We start from the raw sequence: 21,740 nt of genomic DNA on the forward strand, positions 1-21,740 counted from the left end.
TATGCCTGGTGGCCAGGAATAGATGCGCAGACAGCTGTGTTGTTTGGGGCAATGCCCAGAGTGCCAACAAGAATAAAACTTACTGCCAACAGCTTCCCCATGTTTGTGGGAATGGCCAGGTATATCCTGAAATTGGTTACACATTGACTATGCAGCTCCCTTCATGGGCTCAATGTTGTTAGTCATTGTAGAACCCCATTCAAAATGGCTGGACACAGGTAGTAGAGTTGATTTATCAAACATAGGGACAGCGATAGAAAACAGCACATATCTTTTGCAATATGTAGACTCCCAGAAGTGTTGGCCACAGGTAACAGGCTATCGTTTACAAGCAGGGAGTTTGAGAAATTTCTAAAGCCATCATATAAGGACAGCTCCAAATCATCCTACATCCAAAGTCCGACAGAAAGAGCAGTCCAAACTTTGAAGGCAAGCTAGAAGAAACAGCTTACAACTTCACTAGATACTAAACTGTCGCAGTTCCTATTTGATTATAGGTTACACCTCATTGCAACTACAGGGACAGCTTCAGCAAAGTTGTTAATGGGGAGACGACTCCTCACCAGTTTAAATTCGTTCTTCCCAGACGTTGGGGGAGAGGATGAAACAATACAAGGAAAGTCAATGCCTTATGTAAGAATCCACTAAGTGAGAGAGACAGTTTATTTCAGGGGACAAATTTTGATGTAGGAACCACGGGGATTGCCCTGCATGGGTAAGAGTCACAGTTGACCTGAGATCAGGTGCAGCGATGTATAAAGTTCAGGTAGGTGTGAAAGTCCTGAAAAAGCACACGGACCACATGAAAGCTGCAAATTCACAAAGACTGGGGGTAAAATGTGCCCAGTTCCTCAGATTGCTCCGGAACCAATGAGTTCTCCCAGTCCATCAAACGGTGGAGAAGCCTCGGAATGTGAGATGGACTCAGCAGATGATTCTGCCATTGCTGCCTGGAGAGGAGAATGAATTCCTTCTGAGATGCTCCAGGAGCAAGATATGAGCTACTGTGTATTGCATGCGGCCCATATCAGGCAGAGTTGGAGAAACCTGGCCTGTTATTAACAGGCCTCAAGAGGAGCTACAAAGAAAACACAGCTTATGTCCTCGGACTCAGAGGGGGAGGGGTATGGTGATTGGAACAAGGTCAGCCAGGTGGACCTCAGAATATGAGTTTCCTGATTGGGGCTGTTCATCTGGCGCTGGCTCTGAGGGAGCTGGATCAGTGTCACGGACTCTCCACATGTAAATAAAGGATGATTTGGTGATGGAATACCAGCCTCAGTAGAATTATTTCACTGGGAAAACAGTGGCAGGAGATCAGAAGCAAGGGTTGAACATACCTGCCTGGCTAATATTCAGTCTCTTAATCAGGCAATGAGAACCTTTGAGGGTCACCTCACTGAGAAGACAGGCAGCCCTGAAAGGGGAACATCTATCTTGAATGCAGCATGATGCTAGGTTCATCTGGGTTAAAATCCTAGTGGCAGAGGCCTGAAATAGCTTTAATTGGCCATATAAGGGCCTCAATTGTTGGGCCTTTCTGTTATGTACTTAATTCGAGTGGAGGGAATGAGGTTTGTGTTTACCCCCATCTTTAATACTTTAATACTCTTCCACCTAGGGTCACCAGCTCCTGGAGCAAAAGATTCTCAGGTGCTAGGGGAATTGGCTGTGCCATTTTGCGGAATATGTAACAAATCAAATTCCACAGTGAATACACTGGCACAGTATTTCTTGGGCTGTGAAGAACTTTGGGAAGGTGCAAGAAGTGAAAGATAAATTATAAATGCAAGCCTTATGGCTCCAATGTGTCTAGCTTTATTCACAGAAGTGCCTTAAGATGTCTTTCTACATTAAAGGTTAGCAGTGATGCCAGACACATTTAATCATGTACTGGGACAAGACTGGCAGCTAAATCTTCCAGGATTGAGATGTCTCAGGTGAGAGTGAGAGGGATGTAAAAGAGGTGGGGGAGCTGTGTTGCTGACAGAGGGGTATATTACAGCTGTACTGAGGGAGGACACCTTAGAAGGCTCATCCCACAAGGCCAAATGAGTAAAGCTCAGGAATAGGAAGGATATAATCATTTTGATGGGCTAATACTAAAGACCCCCAGTAGTCAGTGGGAGATATTTGAACTGATATGTGAGCAGATTATGGAAAAACATGAAAACAAGAGTTATTTTGGTGGTGATTTTAACTTCCCCTATATTGACCCGGACTCACTTAGTGTCAGGGGCTTGGATGGGGGTGGAATTTATTCAGTGTGTCCAGGATGGTTTTTTGAAACATATGTCAGTCGGCCAACTAGGGAAGGTGCCCTCCCAGACCTGGTATTGGGGAATGAGCCCAGCCAGGTGATTGAAGTTTCAGTGGGGGAGCATTTTGGGAACAGTGATCATAATACTGTAAGCTTTAACTTACTTATGGATCAGGGTAAAAGCATTAATTTGGGGAAATGCTAGTGATCACGCTATTAGGCAGGAACTGTGGAATGTACACTGGAGGGCAGCTGTTTGAGGGTAAATCCACATTTGGCAAGTAGAAATCTTTTAAAGGCCAGTTGATTGAAGTTCAGGACCAGCATGTTCCTGTGAAAATGAAGAATAATAGTGGCAATATTCCGGATCCTTAGTTGACAAGACAAATTGAAAGCTTAGTCAAAAAGAAAGAGAAATTTACATAAGGGTTAGGAAACTGAAGGCAGACAGACACCTTCAGAAAGTACAAAGATCACAGAAAAGAACTCCAACAAGGAATTAGGAGGTCTAAAAGGGGCCATAAGATTTTTTTTTTGGCAGACAGGGTAAAGGAAAATCCTAAGGCATTTTGTACAAATATGAGGAGCAAGAAGTTAATGATGGAAAGGGTGGGTCCACTCTAGGACAAAAAAGGGAATCTGTGTTCTATGTTCTTATGCACACAGCTGGAGGAAGTGTGTGAGGTTCTTAACAAATACTTGTATTAATATTCACAAAAAGAGAAGGACATGGGGTATGGTGAGTCTTGGGAGCAACAAGTTGATATTCTAGGATATGCCAATATAAAAAAGGAGGAGGTCTTGGGTGTTTACAAAAGCATTAAGGTAGACAAGTCCCCAGGGCCTGATGGGACCTATCCCAGAATGCTGAGGAAGGTAGTTGAGGAAATTGCTGGGGCCTTGTACTAATTCTTTGAATCCTCTTTAGTCACAGATGACATCCCAGAGGCCCAGAGAATAGCCAATATTGATCCTTGGTTTAAGAAGGGCAACAGGGATAACCTGGGAAATTACAGGCCAGTGAGCCTTATGTCAACAGTAGGAAAATTATTGGAGAAGATTTTTAGCAACAGGATTTACTCACATTTGGAAAAATATGGACTACTTGCGATAGGCAGTGTGGCGTTGTGCAAGGAAGGTCATGTTTCACAAATAAATTGAGTCTATTTTTTGAAGAAGTGACAAAAATGATTGAGGGCAGAGTGATAGATGTCAGTATGGAGTCTAGCAAGGCTTTTGAAAAGGCCCCTCATGGCAGGCTGGTACAAAAACTGAAGTCACAGGGGTTAGGTAGTGACCTGGTGAACTGGCTTAGTCATGGAAGACTGGGAGTAATGGTAAAGGATGCTTTTTCTGAAAGGGGATCTGTAACCAGTGCTGCTGAATGAATATGTCCAATTCATTTTCAATCTGAGTTGTTGTTTAGTGGATGCAGTTTAAACTGCTGAACTCTGAGGTGCAGGCACGACCTGGCTCTGTCAGCTCATTATGCTGTCTGAGCTGCTGTTGATGAAGAACACAGCTGTTTCTCTACAGCATTTGACTGGTCTAGTGTGAGGGGGGAAAGCCTCTTCCTGGTCTATCTAGAAAATCCTCTTATAATTAACAATATATCATTTATTGCACGGAATTTACTGATTACATATTATATTGATGGATTAGACAGACTTACTGAGATTCTGAGGAGGATCTGATTTTCATGTTGGTCCTGAACTGTCTTGCCAACAAGTCCAGATGTCATCATCAAAGTAAGTGGTTCTCGGGTCATTCCTCAGTATCAAGCTTTTCAGAACAGCAAGGGCCTGTGTAAGGGGTAGTTAAAGAAGAGAACAATCGTGACCACTCACCTCTACCTTTTGCCCCTAACCCGTTCACCTCTCATTACTCTCCCAGCAGCACCTTACCCCCAGTCTCACGACTCCCACAATTCTCTGCCCAATGTTAACACTGTTCTTTGCCCTGCCCAGTCACACAGCTCTCTCACTTGAAATCCCACCCCTGCCACCCACTGCTCACTCACGCTCTGGGAACTGGTGAAGTTTGCAAGTTCAGACTCACAGTGGGAAAATATTTGGGAAGGTCTGCATGAAACAAGGATTTTAAACAACCATGAAACCACACAGATGCAGAGAAAGCTGCCTCTCCACTTGTTTAAAACTTGACATTTTTCAGTTCTGATGAATGTTCATTGACCTTGAACATTAACTCCGTTCCTGTCTCCGCAGATGCTGCCTGAGATGCTGAGTATTTTTCCAACATTCGTATTTCTGTAACCTCTAGTAGTACTGCTTTTCAGAATGTCTTTGCTTCTGTGCTGGTTGTGCAACAACAATGCTGTTTTGACGTGTATGAATCCATCTAGGGCAGTAGTATTGAATTGGCAGTTCAATTTATACCCTTCCCAATTTTCAGTGTGTATTTCACAGTGTCAGTTTGCTGGCACTCAATTTATGTTAGCAAGCTGGGTTGATTAATTACACAAAGTGTTCCACAATCTCTAAACTGCAGAAATGCCTAATTTCTAAAGATGAAAACAAATGGATTTTACCCAGTTTAGTTGCAATAAGGCTGTGCTAATAGTTCCCTTGCTGTGTGTATTCCAACTGTCCAGTAATGGTGTTACATTTTTATTTCCTCCCGTTTAATGAATTGCGCTCACACCTTAACTTACAAACGTCAACCCATTAAACTGAAGATCAATAAACCCCATTTCCAGCAGTAATTACTTTTCCAAGTGAGTGTTTGGACAGGAGTAAGCAATTTGAAATTCTGTAGCAGCCTGGAAATAAACAGTGGAGGTATTTGTGGGTTACAGTATATTGGCACCATTTCTCTGTCATTTAACTGAGTGGAAGGACCTTAATATTGTAGAGTGGTGGTGGGATAACCATCAGTGAACCCTAACAAGAAGATGCAGTTTATTGGATCAGAGCAAGTAAAGTTTCCATAGTCCCAGAGGAGAGAGAAATGACCAATTGTGGGCTTAACCTGAGAGTCACTGTGCCTCACGTGAAGGGTGAAGTTAAGAAGGTGAGAGCATCATGGTAATCTTAACCAGTGCAGAAATCGAACCCACGCAGTTGGCAGCACTGTGCATTGCAGGCCAGCCATCCAGCCAACTGAGCTTACTAATACCCACTGCAAGATAGCAATTAGGTTCAAGTACCATTGGTTTGTCAGATATTGCTACTAAAAATGTGTTGAGACCCGTGGATATAGGTCTACACTCCCTGCGATGCAAGAATATTCTGCCTTATCCTGCCAAAGCCTTCCTGACATTGTCAGATTGTGTGGAGCTTAATGCTATTTCCAAAATTAATACATTCAGAGCCGTTACCCCAAATAACAACAGTGAGGAACATTCCCCACAGTGAAAAACATTCCCAACTTGGTGGAGACTGGTGTAATTGGCATTGAATCCATTACTACTTTTGCGAACACCATATAATTCATGATGTTTGTATAAGTAATTTATATTCATGGTGACAAAATCAATTATTAAATTGATCCTGCCTGCTGCCTACTTGTGCAACTTCTATTCAGTCCAAATGACAGTAAAATGGGAACTCATTGAGGGAACAGATTCTGAAAAGTGAGCAAGGAGAAACTGAGGCAAACTGGGAAATGGTGGAGATGTGATTCTTCATTGCTCATAAAGTGGTAGTGACTAATCGAAGTAAAGTACATTGTCTGTCTCAGTGATAATGGGAACTGCAGATGTTGGAGCATCCAAGATAACAAAGTGTGGAGCTGGATGAACACAGCAGGCCAAGCAGCATCTCAGGAGCACAGAAACGGATGTTTCGGGCCTAGACCCTTCATCAGAGAGGGTTGGTCCGGAGGGAGGAGGGTAACTTCTTCAGGTTAGGCATCCCTGGAAGAGGCTTCGCAGTGAGGTTAAAATAGTATCAGTGATAATGGGAACTGCAGATGCTGGAGAATCCAAGATAACAAAGTGTGAAGCTGGATGAACACAGCAGGCCAAGCAGCATCTCAGGAGCACAAAAACTGACATTTCGGGCCTGGACCCTTCATCCCCCTCTCTGATGAAGGGTCCAGACCCGAAACATCAGCTTTTGTGCTCCTGAGATGCTGCTTAGTCTGCTGTGTTCATCCAGCTCCACACTTTGTTATCTTGTCTGTATCTGTGTTTCTTCTTGAAAAATGAGCAAAAATTTTTTTTCACGCAGAGGGTGACTTGTGAGTGGAATAATCTGCCAGAGGAAGTGGTAGATGCAGGTACAATTACAACATTTAAAAGCCCGTTAGGTAGGTACATGGATAGGAGTGGTTTGGAGAGATACAGGTCAAATGCAGACAGGTGGGACTCATTCAGTTTGGGAAACTTGGTCAGCATGGATCTGTTGGACCAAAGGGTCTGATTTTGTGCTGTAGGAAGCTATGACTTTATAATATATACTGAGAGCAATCAACGCAAATGAACTCAACATCATCTGTGCCAGCTTAGCAATTTCAAACTGATTAATTAATTGATACAATTTTATTTATTAATTGATAAGGGAACATCTTTAAATTGTACACAGATTAATATTTGTCGATAGCGCTAGTCGAGATGAAACTGTTTAATAATGCTGATGGTGTATCATTGTGTTCAGACAATGCTTGTTATTTTCATTCGCCTTTGTTCTGTTTAAAATATTTCTGCAAGAACTGTGGCTTGCAGTCAGCTTTCTCTCTCATTAATTCAATTTTGGAATGATTCCATGCTTCATTATCTAAATTCTTCCAGAGAGCTCCCACTCTCTACGTTGTATCCTCTTCATTTTCTGTTCAATTTGCAGGACCATTTCTTAATCTCACACAATACTTTGCTTTCCTAAGAACTGTGGACTTCTATTCTGATGGGTTCCTTTCATTATCGGGACTATCACTTTGTTGCCAGAGTAAGTAATGAGGAATCATTTGTCCAAATTCCCTTAGGAATAAGATGCAGGTTTCTAAACTGCCGAAGAAATGAATAATTGAAATTGCAGAGAGGCTATTTCAGATTAAAAGAACAAGTTCCGGGGACTGAACCTAAACCAGAAACTGCTGGAAGCAGGTTGCAGGTTGGGGTGTATCTGTGGAGAGAGAAACAGAGTTAACATTGTGGGTCAAAGACCTTTCATCAGTTTTAAGAATGAAGTAATTGCCCTGAAAAGCTAGTTCTGATGCTCTCTCCATATTGACTGCTGAGTGCTTCTAGTATTTTCTGTTTGTGCAACAAATGCGAAGTTAGATTTAACAATAGGACTTTTTTTGTTTCCCTTGTGGTGAACTTGCATTACGTGGAAGGCACTCTCTACAAAAACAGTGAACAAAGATCTAATAGGAATTCTGTTTAGGATGGGGATTTGAAAGTGACAAGATTGAGTACAACCAAAGAGGGCCAAATGTTATATGAGACATGACTGCTCCTGAAGACCTAAGACCATTGAAATGCCACACCAAGAAGGCAACACCTCAGAGCTAGGTCCTGCAAGAGGTTAGACCTTTGTTTGATTTACCAGTTGAGAGAATGTTCTTATTGCTTTATTTTAAGAGTTCATGATCGTGTCCTTTGTATATAATACAATGGATTGTTTGCAGTGTTACATCAAAATAGGCCACTCAGTCCAACTGGCCCACATCAGTATCTATACTCCACGCGAGCCTCTCTTACCTTGCTCTAGCTATCCCTCTTAATGCATCTCTCTATTCACTCCTCCTCACGTAAAATTAGCTTTCACATGAGTGCTTCAATGCAGTTCATAAAATCACAGGAAATATTCCTGGAGTGGGCCATTCAGCCCATTGAATGTTCTCTACCAGTCAATAAGTTCATAGTGACACGATTGCGGCCAAAATTTCACTTTCCCAATCTTCTACCGTAATCCAAGCACCTTCTAAATCAAGAAACTGACTACAGTCATAGAGTCAGACAATATGGAAGCAGACCCTTTGGTCCAAATCATCCACACTGACCAGACATCCCGTTCTGACCTAGATCCATTTGCCAGCATTTGTCCCATCTCCCTCTAAACACTTCCGAGCCAGATACCCATAAAAATGCCTTCGAAATGTTGTAATTGTACCAGCCTCCATCACTTCCTCTGCTAGTTCGTTCCATACATGCACTACCTTCTGTGTGACAAAGTTGCCCTTCAGGCTCTTTTTAAACCTTCCCCCACTCACCTTAAACCTACGCCCTCTAGTTTTGTACTCCCCTACCCTAGAATAAAAACCCTGGCTATGTTCTGCTCGCAAAAAAGACCCTGAGCTATCTGTTGCCTGCCACTTTAACACACCCTGTTCCCCGGCCAACATCTCTGTCTCAGGCTTGCTGCAGTGTATCAGCAAAGCTCAACACAAGCTGGAAGAACAACACGTCATTTTCCACTTGGGGACCCTGCAGCCCTCTGAACTCCATACTGAGTTCAATAATTTTAGGCCTAAACACTCCCATGTCCTAATCCTCTACACTACACAATAGGCCATATTATCGCATGGTCTACCATTACACACTACCAATTGTCATTCACTAACATTCCCCATTAACTCCTATTCACCCGCCTGGCCAGATTGTTATCAACTCTTTTGTCTATTCAACTGCTCTTCTCTCTCTTCGCACTTATCTTTTATCCTATCATTTACACCCTCCCCCATCCCCCTCCCATATTTTCTGCATATAGTCTGACATTTTCCCTGCTACCATCAATTCTAAGAAAGGGTCACACGACGAGAAACGTTAACTCTGATATTTTCTTCACAGATGCTGCCAAATCTGCTGAGCTTCTCGAGCAACTTCTGTTTTTGCTGTTTGCTTAAAGACTTTTGATAACAGCACCTCTGCTGCTATGGTCTCTTCTGTCTGCATGAACCAGCACACTGCCTGTCCGGTGACACTGTATTGACAGGACAAGCAAACACTGATGGTTCGGCAACATATCATCACATGCAGAGTGCTTTTGAGGAGCACTTTGATGTTTAATCTGAATGACTGTTATTGTTAAAGTCAGACACACCCAGGTCCCAGAATAGAGTGTAGACCTGTTTGTGAATGACTTATATTGACTCACAGACAAGTGTAACTATGTTTTTTTTCTGCAAGAAGAGCTAATCCAATTCCAAATTATTCTATGGGAGCCATTCAGAGAAATTGGTGCAACACATGAAAACAGAAGAAGCCGCTAATGAGAGAAAATTGAGATCGTTCACCTGATCGGTTGATGGAATCAGTAGAGTTTGTCAACTACAAATGGTTCAATGTTCCCCTAACATATGGGCTTAGATTGAAAAGGGTGCTGTAGCCACCAACATCTCTTGTTCCAGATGAGGTACGGTATGTGCTGCCACCAACATGGATTGTCGTGCCCACAGGAGAAGAAGGTATTTGAGAGCAGTGTGTCTCAGTATGGAGCTTCCATGCACAGACCCCTATCTGGCAATAGATCGGCTAGCATACCAGAAAGAGAAAGCTCCTGGTTCATTGAAGAGCCTTACCTTGTAGAAGTAACCCTGATGGAAGAGAAATTCTGGAGCCCAAAGGATGCGAGGCAAGTTTAAATTTTGCATAAGATCAGCCATCTCCATTCTACCACATACTACCTAAGAGCAGAACTCCTCCATTATCTATCTCCAGTGCCAGGAGCATATTTATAGTTCTTAGTCCATGTGACTATGAGTCTCTGGCACAGAAGAGAGTACATCCCTCCAAATCAATGTTAATCTGTCGAACAGGAAGGCCTGTGTGGCCTTTCACCTTCTTTACGAGTGGCAGCACTGAAAACTCGACTAGATCTAAACAACTTCCATTGATGCAACAGAGCAACTCCATCAATGAAATAGCATATCACACACCACCATGAACAGTTCATTACTAGTCACCAGGGAAACTGACACTGTTGCCTTTCCAGACACAAATCGCACTGGAAGAGCCAGTCTAGATTCAGTCAAATGAAAACTGGTGAACACAACAAATGGCTCATCCCAACAATACAAACAGTTGGCACCATTCCAGCAAGGAACACTTTCCCAAAGGAAAAATAAAATGGACAATGTCCAGTTGTACTCCCATAATGGAAGCACAGCATACCCAGCGTTAGTGCATTGATGGGCCAAGAACTCCGTCTGTGACGGAAACCTGAAGGGAATGTATTCACATCCCATTATGGCAGCAGTAAATGAAACGTAATTTCACTTTGTAAAATCTGCAATGGAAGGCTAGTCTCAGTAATAATGAGCTTAAAATGATTGTTGTGAAAACCTGCCTGGTTCACTAAAGTCCTTTTAGGGAAGGAAATGTGCCATCCTTCCCTGGTCTGGCCTACCTGTAACACCAGGCCCACAACAATGTGGTTGACACTTCAAAGTCCACTGGAATGGCCCAGGAAGACACTCAGCTGAAGGGTAATTTGGGATGGACAGCGATGTCCACATCCCAGCAAAAACTAAAAAGAATGAGAAGACCATAAGACCATATGTGCGAGAACAGAATTTGGCTACTCAGCCCTTCAGCTCTGTTCATTGAGATTGTGGCTTATTCAATAATAAAATTAGCCACAGGTAAAGGAACATGATTCCAGATCAATAAAAGCATCAGGCATCAGAAATTGTCCTCATCCCATTCTAAAACACCAGTAGAAGCAGAACTGCCTAAAATGATGATAAACTAACCTTCATCTCAGTAAGGATGAATTCACCAATGATTCTGTTGTATGATATTTACCAGATCAGCTTCATCCATGAGTGAGAGGGTTTAAAGTTTTGATTTAAAATACGCTTCACATGACAGGGGATCAAATCATACTCAAACATAGGAATCAGGAACTGAGGAAGCCATTCAGTCCCTTGAGCCTATCCCAACATTGAATAAGATCATGGCTGATTCCCATCTGCCCCAGTAACATTTCACTTCCTCGTTCATCAAGAATCTGTCAATGGTGGCCTTAAAAATATTCAAAGACTCTGCTTCCACTGCCTTTGAATATACCTAACAACATGGCAGAGGAGCAGCGTTGCTTCAATGAAGTGTGTAGGAGCATCAGATATATTATATGGTCTTATACTCTAGTACCATCTGGAATGCCTTGGGTAGATTCAGTGCCACCAATCCTCCTTGTTGGCATTAGTATAAGTTGTTGACACCAAGTTGAGAAGGATGTCCACATCAAGTCTTTGGTGGAGGAGAAAATCAGTCTTTTGAAGAGAATATGTTTATTGCATAGTATTTAATCACTAGTTACACTAGCCTGAGCTAAGCAATTGTCTCTTGTGAGTCCTCAAGCTGCACTAATAAGCAATGCTCACTTACTTTTCTCCCGTGTAGATCTCTGAAGTGTAGGAGTGGCACCTTCCATGCATTCTATACGTCGTCCTGCCAGGAATGTCCCAGTAACTCACTGGCCATGTGCCTTGTGCATTAGTCTGGATGACTGCTTAGCTGTATAGATTGTAGCACTGAATGTGTAATTGGACTGGGACTGAGATCTGTTTAGTTTTTCTGAGCAACAATCCTTTACATCCAGAGCTTAGGCTGTAATGTCAGTTCACCCTCTCAGGCATGAAGAGTACAAGAGGATACACCAGAAGCAGCATCAGATATACTTAAAAATGAGGGGCCAGCTTGCTGAAGCTACAACATAGAACTATCTGCATCCAAACTGCATAAGTAGCAAGAAGCAGAGCTAAGTGATCCCATAACTAATGGGTCTGATCTAAGCTCTGCAGTCCTGCTACATCCAGTTGTGAATGGTGGGGGATAATTAAACAATTCACTGGAGGAGGAAGCTCCACAAATATCCCCATCCTCTCAGAATGACGGCTCATTGATTAGTACTGCTGCCCCACAGTGCCAGAGACCTGGGTTTAATTTTACCCTCAGATGACGGCTTGTGTGGGGTATGCATGTTTTTTCCGTGTTTGTGTGGGTTTCCTCTGTGTGTTCTGGTTTCTTCCCATAGTTTAAAGGTGTGTGGATTGGTCTAAGTAAATTCCTCATAGTGTCCAGGGATGTTCAGGTTAGGTGGATTAGTTATGGAAATTACAGGGACAGGGTTGGGGGGGTGGGTCTGGGTGAGACACTCTTTGGAGGGTCAGTCTGGACTTGATGGACTGAATGGCCTGTTTCCATTTTCTGGGGATTCAATGATGACCACCTTGCAGGGTGGTAGGAAAGAGTAATCTGGGGTATTTAAAACGTTTTTGACCATATGTGCTGAGTGGCTGATTCATCTCGGCCCTCTCTTGAGATCTCCAGTGTTGTAGATGCCAGGTAACAGCCAAATCAATTCATTCCACAAGATATGAAGAAATGGTTGGTCACACTGAATACTGCAAATGTTATGGGCCCTTGTGCTCCAGAAGACCTATGCTCCAGAGCTTGCTGCTCCCCTAGCCAAAATGTTCAAGTACAGTTACAACACTGGCATCTACCCAATAATAGAACTGTACAGCACAGTACAGGCCCTTTGGCCCACAACTTTGTGCTGAACTTTTACCCTAAACCTAAGGTCTATCTAAACTCCACCTCTACTTTATACTATCATTCATATGCCTATCTAATAGCTGCTTAAGTGCCCTTAATGAGACTGACTCCATTACACTCTCCGGCAATGTGTTCCACGCCCCTACCACTCTCTAAGTAAAGAACCTACCTCTGACGTCACCCCTATACCTACCTCCACTCATTTTAAAACAATGCCCCCTCGTAATAGCTACCTTCACCCTAGGAAAAAGTCTTTGGCTATCCACTCTATGTATACCTCTGATCTAATGTGGAAAATTGCCCAGGTACGTCCTATACATAAAAAGCAGCGCAAATCCAACCCAGCCCCATCAGTCTACTCTGGATTATCAGTAAACTGATTTAAAGTGCCTTTTGCAATGTCATCAAGTGGCACAGAGACAAATGATTTGCTGATCAATGCTCTATTTGAACTCCTCCTGAACCATTCAGCTCCCTACTTCATGACAGGCTTCTATCAAACACAAACAAAAAAGTTGAATTCTAGGGGTAAAGTGCGAGGGTCTACCCTTAACACCAAGGCAGCATTTAATTGAGTGTAACATCAAGGCTTGTTAATAAAATTGAAGTAAATGAGAATCAGGGTGAAAACTCCCCAGTGGCAGTAAGGAAGATGACAATGGCTGTCATCCATCAAATAGTCAGAAGGCTTTGCTGTTAATTACATGATGTTCAGTGTCATTTGAAACTCCTCAGATTCTGAAACAATCCATGCCTACATGCAACAAGAAGCAGAGAACATTGAGTTTAGGGCAGATAAATAACACCTCCACCTCACAAATACCAGTCCCTTTTACATTTAATAGTATTACCATCGCAGAGCCCACAGCCCCATATCAATATTATGTGTGGGGCGTTACCATTGACCAGAAGCGTAACCTCATAAATACTCCATGTGAACATCCTCCGACTCAAATTGATCTCACTATTAGCATAGCCTTCTATTTCTTTCTCCTGAAAGTATTAATCTAGTTTCCTCTTAATTGCCTGTATTAAAATCTGTAATCAATGCATTAATTACACAGTAACCACATCTGTAATAACAGCATGACATAATTGATGTTGATTTCCCACATTACAGAAGTAACTACACTTCAAGATGCTTCTTTAGCAGTAAAATGCTTGGAGACTTTTATATAATATCATTATTTCAGTCAAATTTATGGCACAATGGGACCTCTTTGGCTGAGTCACAGGGAAATTTCACATTTTCTCCCTATTCAGTAATTGCTGCTTTCTTGTGTCATTTGATGCCATAGTTAGTATTGGATATCAAATATTTATTTGTCAAATAATCTAAATCAATGCCTCTCTTTATTTTAAATTGCATGCATTTTTAAATTCATGCTATCGATATCTCACACTCAGTGTGGAACATAGAAATTAATCAACTACCTGTCATTTCTTTCCCCTGTGTATATGACTGCTATGAATGATGAACAGCTGCAGTATACTTAGCTCAGAAAGTGAAGGGTTTTTGCCTAATGATAGATTGGGGAACAAAGGGCTAGTGCAGTTTTAACCAGTTGAAATATCTACCCTCCCATGAGGGTGAATTTCAAGCTTTTTTATTCAGTAGATCGACTATGCCCAATTTGAGAGCATCTTCCAAGTCCACTGTCTCCACCATCTAGAAGAACAAGGGCAAAAAGTGCCTGGGAATGTACCCACCTACAAATTCCTTAGTAAGCTACATACCATTCTCCCCTTGGATGTATCAATTTCAAAGAAGAATCCTTGGTCTCAAAACATGAACTTTGTCTCTCTCCCCCGGACGCTGCCAGATCTTCTGGGTTTCTCAGCAATTTATTTTTATTTATTTCAGATTCCCAGTTTCTGCAGAATTTTGTTTTTGGTTGAAGGTTCAGATTAGACTTTACAAGTTAGAATCGGCAAGGTAGTTTCTCATGGCTGGGTAATCTAGAGCGCAGAGACGTAGTGGTTGATACCATCTTAAAGCTATCAGAACCGTTAGTTTAAGCTTTGAGCTGGTACTAAAAATAAAGTCAATGTCCTCTGCCATGGAGGCTAACTGATATTACATATTACATACCAGGCATGCTCAGCTTGCTATTGATTTTTTTCTTTCTTTATTGGCTCAGCTAGACCATTTTAATCAGATGTTTTCTGGGGTACTGCACCTATCTAGGATTGATCTGAGCTTTGGAGACAAGGGAGCAATTGGGTGGCCAAACTGGAATACCAAATTCTGCCTGGAGAAAATTATTCCTCATGCTATGATGCTATGTTTGGATCAAGAGGTGATTTACCATCATAGCAGTATCATTGAGTTGAAAACAAATGGTTGACTTCCAAAAGGGACAAATAACTCCCCGTAAGTCTCTTTGTTTGCTTGTTTTCCTTTCTCATTACAACAAATTGTTTGATTTCTCTCTCTCTTACTCCTCATCCTACAATGAAGGTATTGGCTCATCCTGAGGAGATGAGACAGCACATTAACGCATAACAACAGATTATGCACGGACTTAAAATACTCTGCAGCTCTTCCTTCACCTGTACCCATCTTGTGAATATTTCTTAGTCAGTACTCTCACCCCTTTTGGCCTTCAATTATCCCAAGCCCAAATTATTTTTAGTTTAATTTTTCCACAATTTCACCAGTAGCACTTTTATTGTATAACATTCTATTTCTCTACTGATTATGTGTCAGTGCCTAATCCTTTAAAGCGTGTTTCTCATTGGGCTACCCCATTAATTGCCATTCAATCTAATTCAGGAGCTCTGGAGAAACCTTACTGTCCAGTTTAAACAAAAACATTTGAAAACAGAAATCAAACATCACTGTGTGTGGAGCTGGATGAACACAGCAGACCAGATAGCATCAGAGTAGCAGGAGAGCTGATGTTTAGGGTCTGGACACTTCTTTTCTGAATACTATCAGAATATATACTTTTCTTTAATACTATCTTCATTTAAACGTAAGGAATGGTCCCAATGTCCACTGGACGCCTTTTTATTTTCACTGGGGAATGGGATTCTTTTGGGGTTGGGACCCTCCTCTAATGGTGCTGGAAGGACCTTTACCCACCTCTATTCTTGCCTTGTTCTGGGTCACATTGCATGTTGGCTTTATCTCATTACATAGAGGCATGGGGGGGAAATGCTTTCAACTATATTTTCAAGTTGCTGGATAGCAGTTGCAGCTGCTGTCTGTTTACAGACTTTTGCTTGATGTGATCTGATTTAAGCCAAATCGGGGAGAAGCCTGTTTTTATGATCCATCTGTAACTTAATGGCCAGTACATGCAGAAGTGGGCCTGCCAGCAACATTTTCCTTGTGTTACACATTGTCTTGTGTGGAACCTTACTCTCTTGCTGGTCATCACTTCTACCCTGTAATATTTTTACCAAATCCTGGAGCTTTTTATTTCATTATAGTACATAGAACATAGAACAATACAGCGCAGAATAGGCCCTTCAGCCCTCGAGGTTGCACTGACTTCTGAACTAATCTAAGCCCCTCCCCCTACACTATCCCATCATCATCCATATGCTTATCCAAGGACTGTTTAAATGCCCCTAATGTGGCTGAGTTGACTACATTGGCAGGCAGGGCGTTCCACGCCCTTACCACTCTCTGAGTAAAGAACCTGCCTCTGACATCTGTCTTAACTCAATTTGCAGCTATGCCCCCTCGTACAAGCTGACGTCATCATCCTCAGAAAAAGACTCTCACTGTCCACCCTATCTAATCCTCTGATCATCTTGTTTGTCTCTATTAAATCCCCTCTTAGCCTCCTTCTCTCCAGTGAGAACAGACCCAAGTCCCTCAGCTTTTCTTCATAGGGCCTGCACTCCAGACCAGGCAACATCCTGGTAAATCTCCTCTGAAACTTTTCCAATGCTTCCACATCCTTCCTGTGATGGGGCGACCAGAACTGCACGCAATATTCCAAATGAGGCCACACTAGCGTTTTGTACAGTTGCAGCATGACATCACGGCCCCGGAACTCAATCCCTCTGCAAATAAAATCTAACACACCGTAAGCCTTTTTAACAGCACCATCAACCTGGGTGGCAACTTTAGGGGTCTATGGACATGGACGCCAAGACCCCTCTGTACATCCACACTACCAAGAATCTTTCCATTGACCCAGTATTCTGCCTTCCTATTATTCTTCCCAAAGTGAATCATCTCACATTTATCCGCATTGAACTCCATTTGCCACCTTTCAGCCCAATTCTGCAGTTTATCCAAGTCTCCCTGCAACCTGCAACATTCTTCCACACTCTCCGCCACTCCACCAACTTTAGTGTCATCTACAAACTTACTAACCCATCCACCTATGCCTGCGTCCAAGTCATTTATGAAAATGACAAACAGCAGTGGTCCCAAAACAGATCCTTGAGGCACACCACTAGTGACCTGACTCCAGGCTGAATATTTTCCATCAACCACCACTCGTTGCCTTCTTTTATGAAATCCAGTTTCTAATCCAAACTGCTAAATCTACCTCAATCCCATGCCTCTGTTTTTTCTCCAATAGCCTACCATGTGGAACCTTATCGAAGGCTTTACTGAAGTCCATGTACACCACGTCAACTGCCCTTCCCTCATCCACATGCTTGATCACCTTCTCAAAAAACTCAATGAGGTTTGTGAGACACGACCTGCCCTTGACGAATCCATGCTGACTATCTCCAATCAAAATGTTGCTTGCTAGATGCTTATAAATCATCCTTTCCAAAACTTTCCCTACAACAGACGTAAGACTCACAGGTCTATAATTACCTGGATCATCCCTACTGCCTATCTTGAACAAGGGCACAACATTTGCAATCCTCCAGTCCTCTGGTGCTAAACCAGTAGACAATGAGGACTCAAAGATCAAGGCCAAAGGCTCTGCCTATCCAGATGTAAAGCACACAGATGTGTACCATATTCCAATCTATTCCAAACTGCTTTAACTCAATTGTTCCTTGAAGAACCTCTTTTGAAAGCCTATCATGTAAGGACCATCACATAATTCCACAACTTCCAGTACAGCTCCTGCTACCAATGATCTTAGCTTTCCTTTTAAACTATCAGTGCAATTTAACATATGCCAATGCCCTTCTAACTTTAATCAAAGATTGTCACCTTTCAACTTTAAAACCAATTAAACCTCGACATCTGTGGGATCATGGAATTTAACATCTGTTGGGCCAAGCATTCTCAGCAACGTTCTAACAGCAATTTTATCAATGAGTGGTCTCTCATCCATAAGGTTTCAACAAATATCTTCCCACAAAATAGCAGCCCAGCAGCATAGCTCAGCCTCCTGCCCTTCACACTTCCTGTTCCAAGTCTCCTCTCCAGTTTCCTGTGAAACTCAATCTGCCTGCTCTCCTGTAAGGACACCGCACTAACTCTAGGTGGAAAGTAAATCAAACCCATGTTTTTACAGGGCCAATGCAAGGATTTGGTATTAACTGCCCTATTTGCAGAGCCGTTGTTGTGTTTAATCTCCTAAAGGGACCACAAGGGGACTCTGGTCTCCAGGTTAACTTTATGTTTATTCAAGCAACTTCAGAGACAGACATTGTCTTAAGCTAACTAAATAGAACATGTCTGATGCTCTGTTCAGCTCTGTCCCACCTCTGTCTGACACATCTGTTGACCTTTAACCCCCAAAGTTGTGATCACGTTCACATACCATGTTTACGTTTCATTCTTGTGCAATAAACAGAGATCACCCATAGGTCTTCAATCCCAGGAATCTTTTTTTCCCTAGTCTGCTCCCACGGCTGATACAGGCTTTAAGGTGTACAAGGATCATTTCCAGTCATTTTTGTTGATGTGGACTATTGAGCTGTTCACGGTTCATGCTGGTAAAATTGGCCTTGGCCTGGCTTGCATGGTATTGTCTTTCTCTTGCTAGAACCCTTTTAATATTTTCTTATTTAATTCCCACCACAACAGTTTTAATAGTTGTCTCTACATATATGCTCATACGAAGCCCTGATTAACAATCTTTTCCTGCATATTATTAAGTACAAGTAAAACACACCTAGAAACTTACTCAACGAGTAATACAAAGTCTGAACCAGTAATCCAGGGATATGTTTGAGACCCTCCAAGGCAGCTGTGGGATTGAAAATAATTAAAATATGTTTGGAATAGAAAGCTGAAATGAAAAGTTCTTATCATGAAACCTCCAGATTGCTGGAAAAATGTGTTTGGGTACACTTTGGGAAAAGGAATCTGCCATTGTTACTTGGCCTGGACAATAAATGACACTCCAGATTCACAGTACAGACATTTCTTCAGCTAGAGAGTGGTGGGCTTGTGGAATTCATTGCCGCAGAGTGCAGTGAAGGCTGGGACGTTGGATGCCTTCAAGGCATAGATCGACAAATTCTTGATCTCAAAAGGAGTAAAGGGCTGCGGGGGGAGTGCAGGGAAGTGGTGTTGAAATGCCCATCAGCCATGATTTAAATGGTGGAGTGGACTTGATGGGCCGAATGGCCTTACTTCCACTCCTATGTCTTATGGTCTTATGGTCTTGCTGATCTTCACTCTAGATTTTTGAAAGCACCGAGAAATTACTTCAGGCATATTTAGGAAGTTAAAATATCAGCATCTTATCAACTCAATTGTCACTTGGCTCAAAGGTCAGTTAAGAAGGGCTGATAAATAAGCTGTTCACTACCGCTACTCACATCTAAGTGAATAAATAAAAAAAAACTATGTTTGAATATTACTGAAAAAGATACATTTTGTCAAAGTTTTTCATCTTGAATTTATCAAAATAGTTTGCAAAAATACCAATTTAAGGAGAAAACCAACATTTATCCTACGTAAGAGAACAGTGCTGTAGGTTGGCAGATCATATCAAACAGCATATTCCTTCAGGCTGTTTGCACTAAGCAACTTGCACTGGTTGTAACCAAACAACTAATGTTCGTAAACTCGCAACAGCATTAGATATGATTCACAAACAGTCTACCTTTGTGGATAATTCTGAGTGTACTGGAAGCTATGTATATTAATACTGAGAGCTCTGTGCTTTACAAATAAAACAAAACACCTTTACATGCTCTGTGCCTGTTTCAACTGAACAAATATGTGTCAGCCATTCATTGGTTCATTTCTCAAGGCAAAGCTTTGACCAATCAGAATCAACTTGATTAAAATTTACATAAAGGCTGGCAGTTAACTGTTAGTCATCATTATAGTACCCTTCACCAATCCGATTCCACTGCCAACCAACCTCAACTTTCCTCTGACACACTGGTTCTCTCCTTAAAGTCATATTCTTGCAAATTGTCCTGATGGTGGCACAGTGGCTCAATGGTTAGCACAGTACCAGGGATCCAGGTTCAATTCCACCCTCGGACGACTGTCTGTGTGGAGTTTGCACATTCTCCCTGTGTCTGTGTGGGTTTCCCTGGGCGCTCCGGTTTCCTTCCAAAGTCCAAAGATGCGCAGGTCTGGTGGACTGGCCGTGCTAAATTTCCCATAGTGCCCAGAGGTATGCAGGCTAGGTGGGTTAGTCGTGGGAAATACAGGGTTATAGGGTAAGGGTGTGGGTATGGGTGCTCTTCCAAAGGTCAGTGTCGACTCGGTCTGCTTCCACACTGTAAGGATTGCATTAGTCAGGAAAGTAAAATGGGTGATTCTTTTTCCAGCTAAAACCCAAGTTCTGTACTGCCAAATGACGGTTTATAGATTACATTTAGTTTCTTACTTTCTGAGTAATATGTAACCTTTCTTGCCAACAAATGATATTACACATTTAATGTGTTGGAATTCACTTCTGATCATATGTCCATTCTGTAAGTTAATCCATCATTTTCCATTAGTCCCCATTGCAAGGGAGGCAATCTACTATCATATTTGGTTTGGCTCACAAATGACTCTAGATCCCACAGCAACATGATTGGCCCTCATCTGCCTCTGAAATGGCCAAACAAACCATTTAGTTCAAGAGCAATTGAGGATGGGTCAGAAACACTGGCCTTACCAATAATGTTCACATCCCATGAAAGGATAAAAAGTAACACTATGTCAGGTTACTGTTAGGCTAAGAGAGGGGCCTTGGAGTTGAGGCATTGAGATGTGTATTAAATGTGACAAAAAAGTCATTCTTGATGTGAGCAGTAAAACTCGACAAAATTTTCAGTTGTTATTCTGCATCAAATAGTTCGGATTATTTTTACACTTTTCGGTACTTCTATCAGTTTTGGCTGCTGTATCTTTCATTTACAATAAACATAATATGTTTCATTACTTTTTAATGATTTTCAAATCATAGATTGTTCCACCTTTGAAACTGAAATGCAATAAACATATTACAGTCATAATCAAAGTGTCTCTCTGAAATCCACAAATCTGTGTCACTCTAACTGTATATTGTTACAGCGTGAATATACCTATATATTGTTACTTATATTCATGCTGCTGAGAAACCCGTGAACTTCAAATCTAAGCTCCTCACTTCTCAGTTTCAACTCATTTTCTAACATTGCTTTAAGACAGCATGAAAATGAACATGATCCCCATTTGCATTACGGTTGGAGATAATTACCTTCTGAGAAGCGCTCCATCAGCTGATACAGTCATCGGAATTCCTGAGTAACAGGATGCCAAGCTCAGGCCAGATTGATGCCTTATCTACTACACAACTGAGTAATGTGGTATATGAGTTATTTCAGTGCCAATATGATGCCAGGCTTGCAGATTTTATTCCCCACAGTCTGATAGATCAGGTCAAACAAATAAGAAATCCTATTTGCTGTTTGCAAAGTACTACATGCTGTCAACTAGATCATACTTTCACTGTTCAGAATGTAGTGTCCAATATCAGACATGATTAGATATTGCTTACTGAGCAATCTTGATTTTGTCAACAACTGCAAGAGCAATCAATTTCAGATTACCGGTCGAGCACATAGTATCAGTCTCTGACATTTGCTGGAAGGCACATCTATTCTCGGATAGGGTAGGTCCTCTGCAGGGCAAATAAACATGAC

General features: G+C 41.9%; 1 long non-coding RNA gene across 1 annotated transcript; it reads right to left on the bottom strand.

Moving 5' to 3' along the window:
* Positions 1 to 1,903: 1,903 nt before the first annotated feature.
* Positions 1,904 to 21,478, bottom strand: LOC125466457 (uncharacterized). The gene is made up of 3 exons (XR_007250459.2): positions 21,296 to 21,478; positions 3,933 to 4,062; positions 1,904 to 2,591 (listed from the first exon to the last, which is right to left on the bottom strand). It is a non-coding gene; the product is annotated as an uncharacterized LOC125466457 (long non-coding RNA).
* Positions 21,479 to 21,740: the final 262 nt, after the last annotated feature.

The sequence above is a fragment of the Stegostoma tigrinum genome, chromosome 31 (assembly GCF_030684315.1).
Source record: "Stegostoma tigrinum isolate sSteTig4 chromosome 31, sSteTig4.hap1, whole genome shotgun sequence".
NCBI classification, from domain to species: Eukaryota; Metazoa; Chordata; class Chondrichthyes; order Orectolobiformes; family Stegostomatidae; genus Stegostoma; species Stegostoma tigrinum.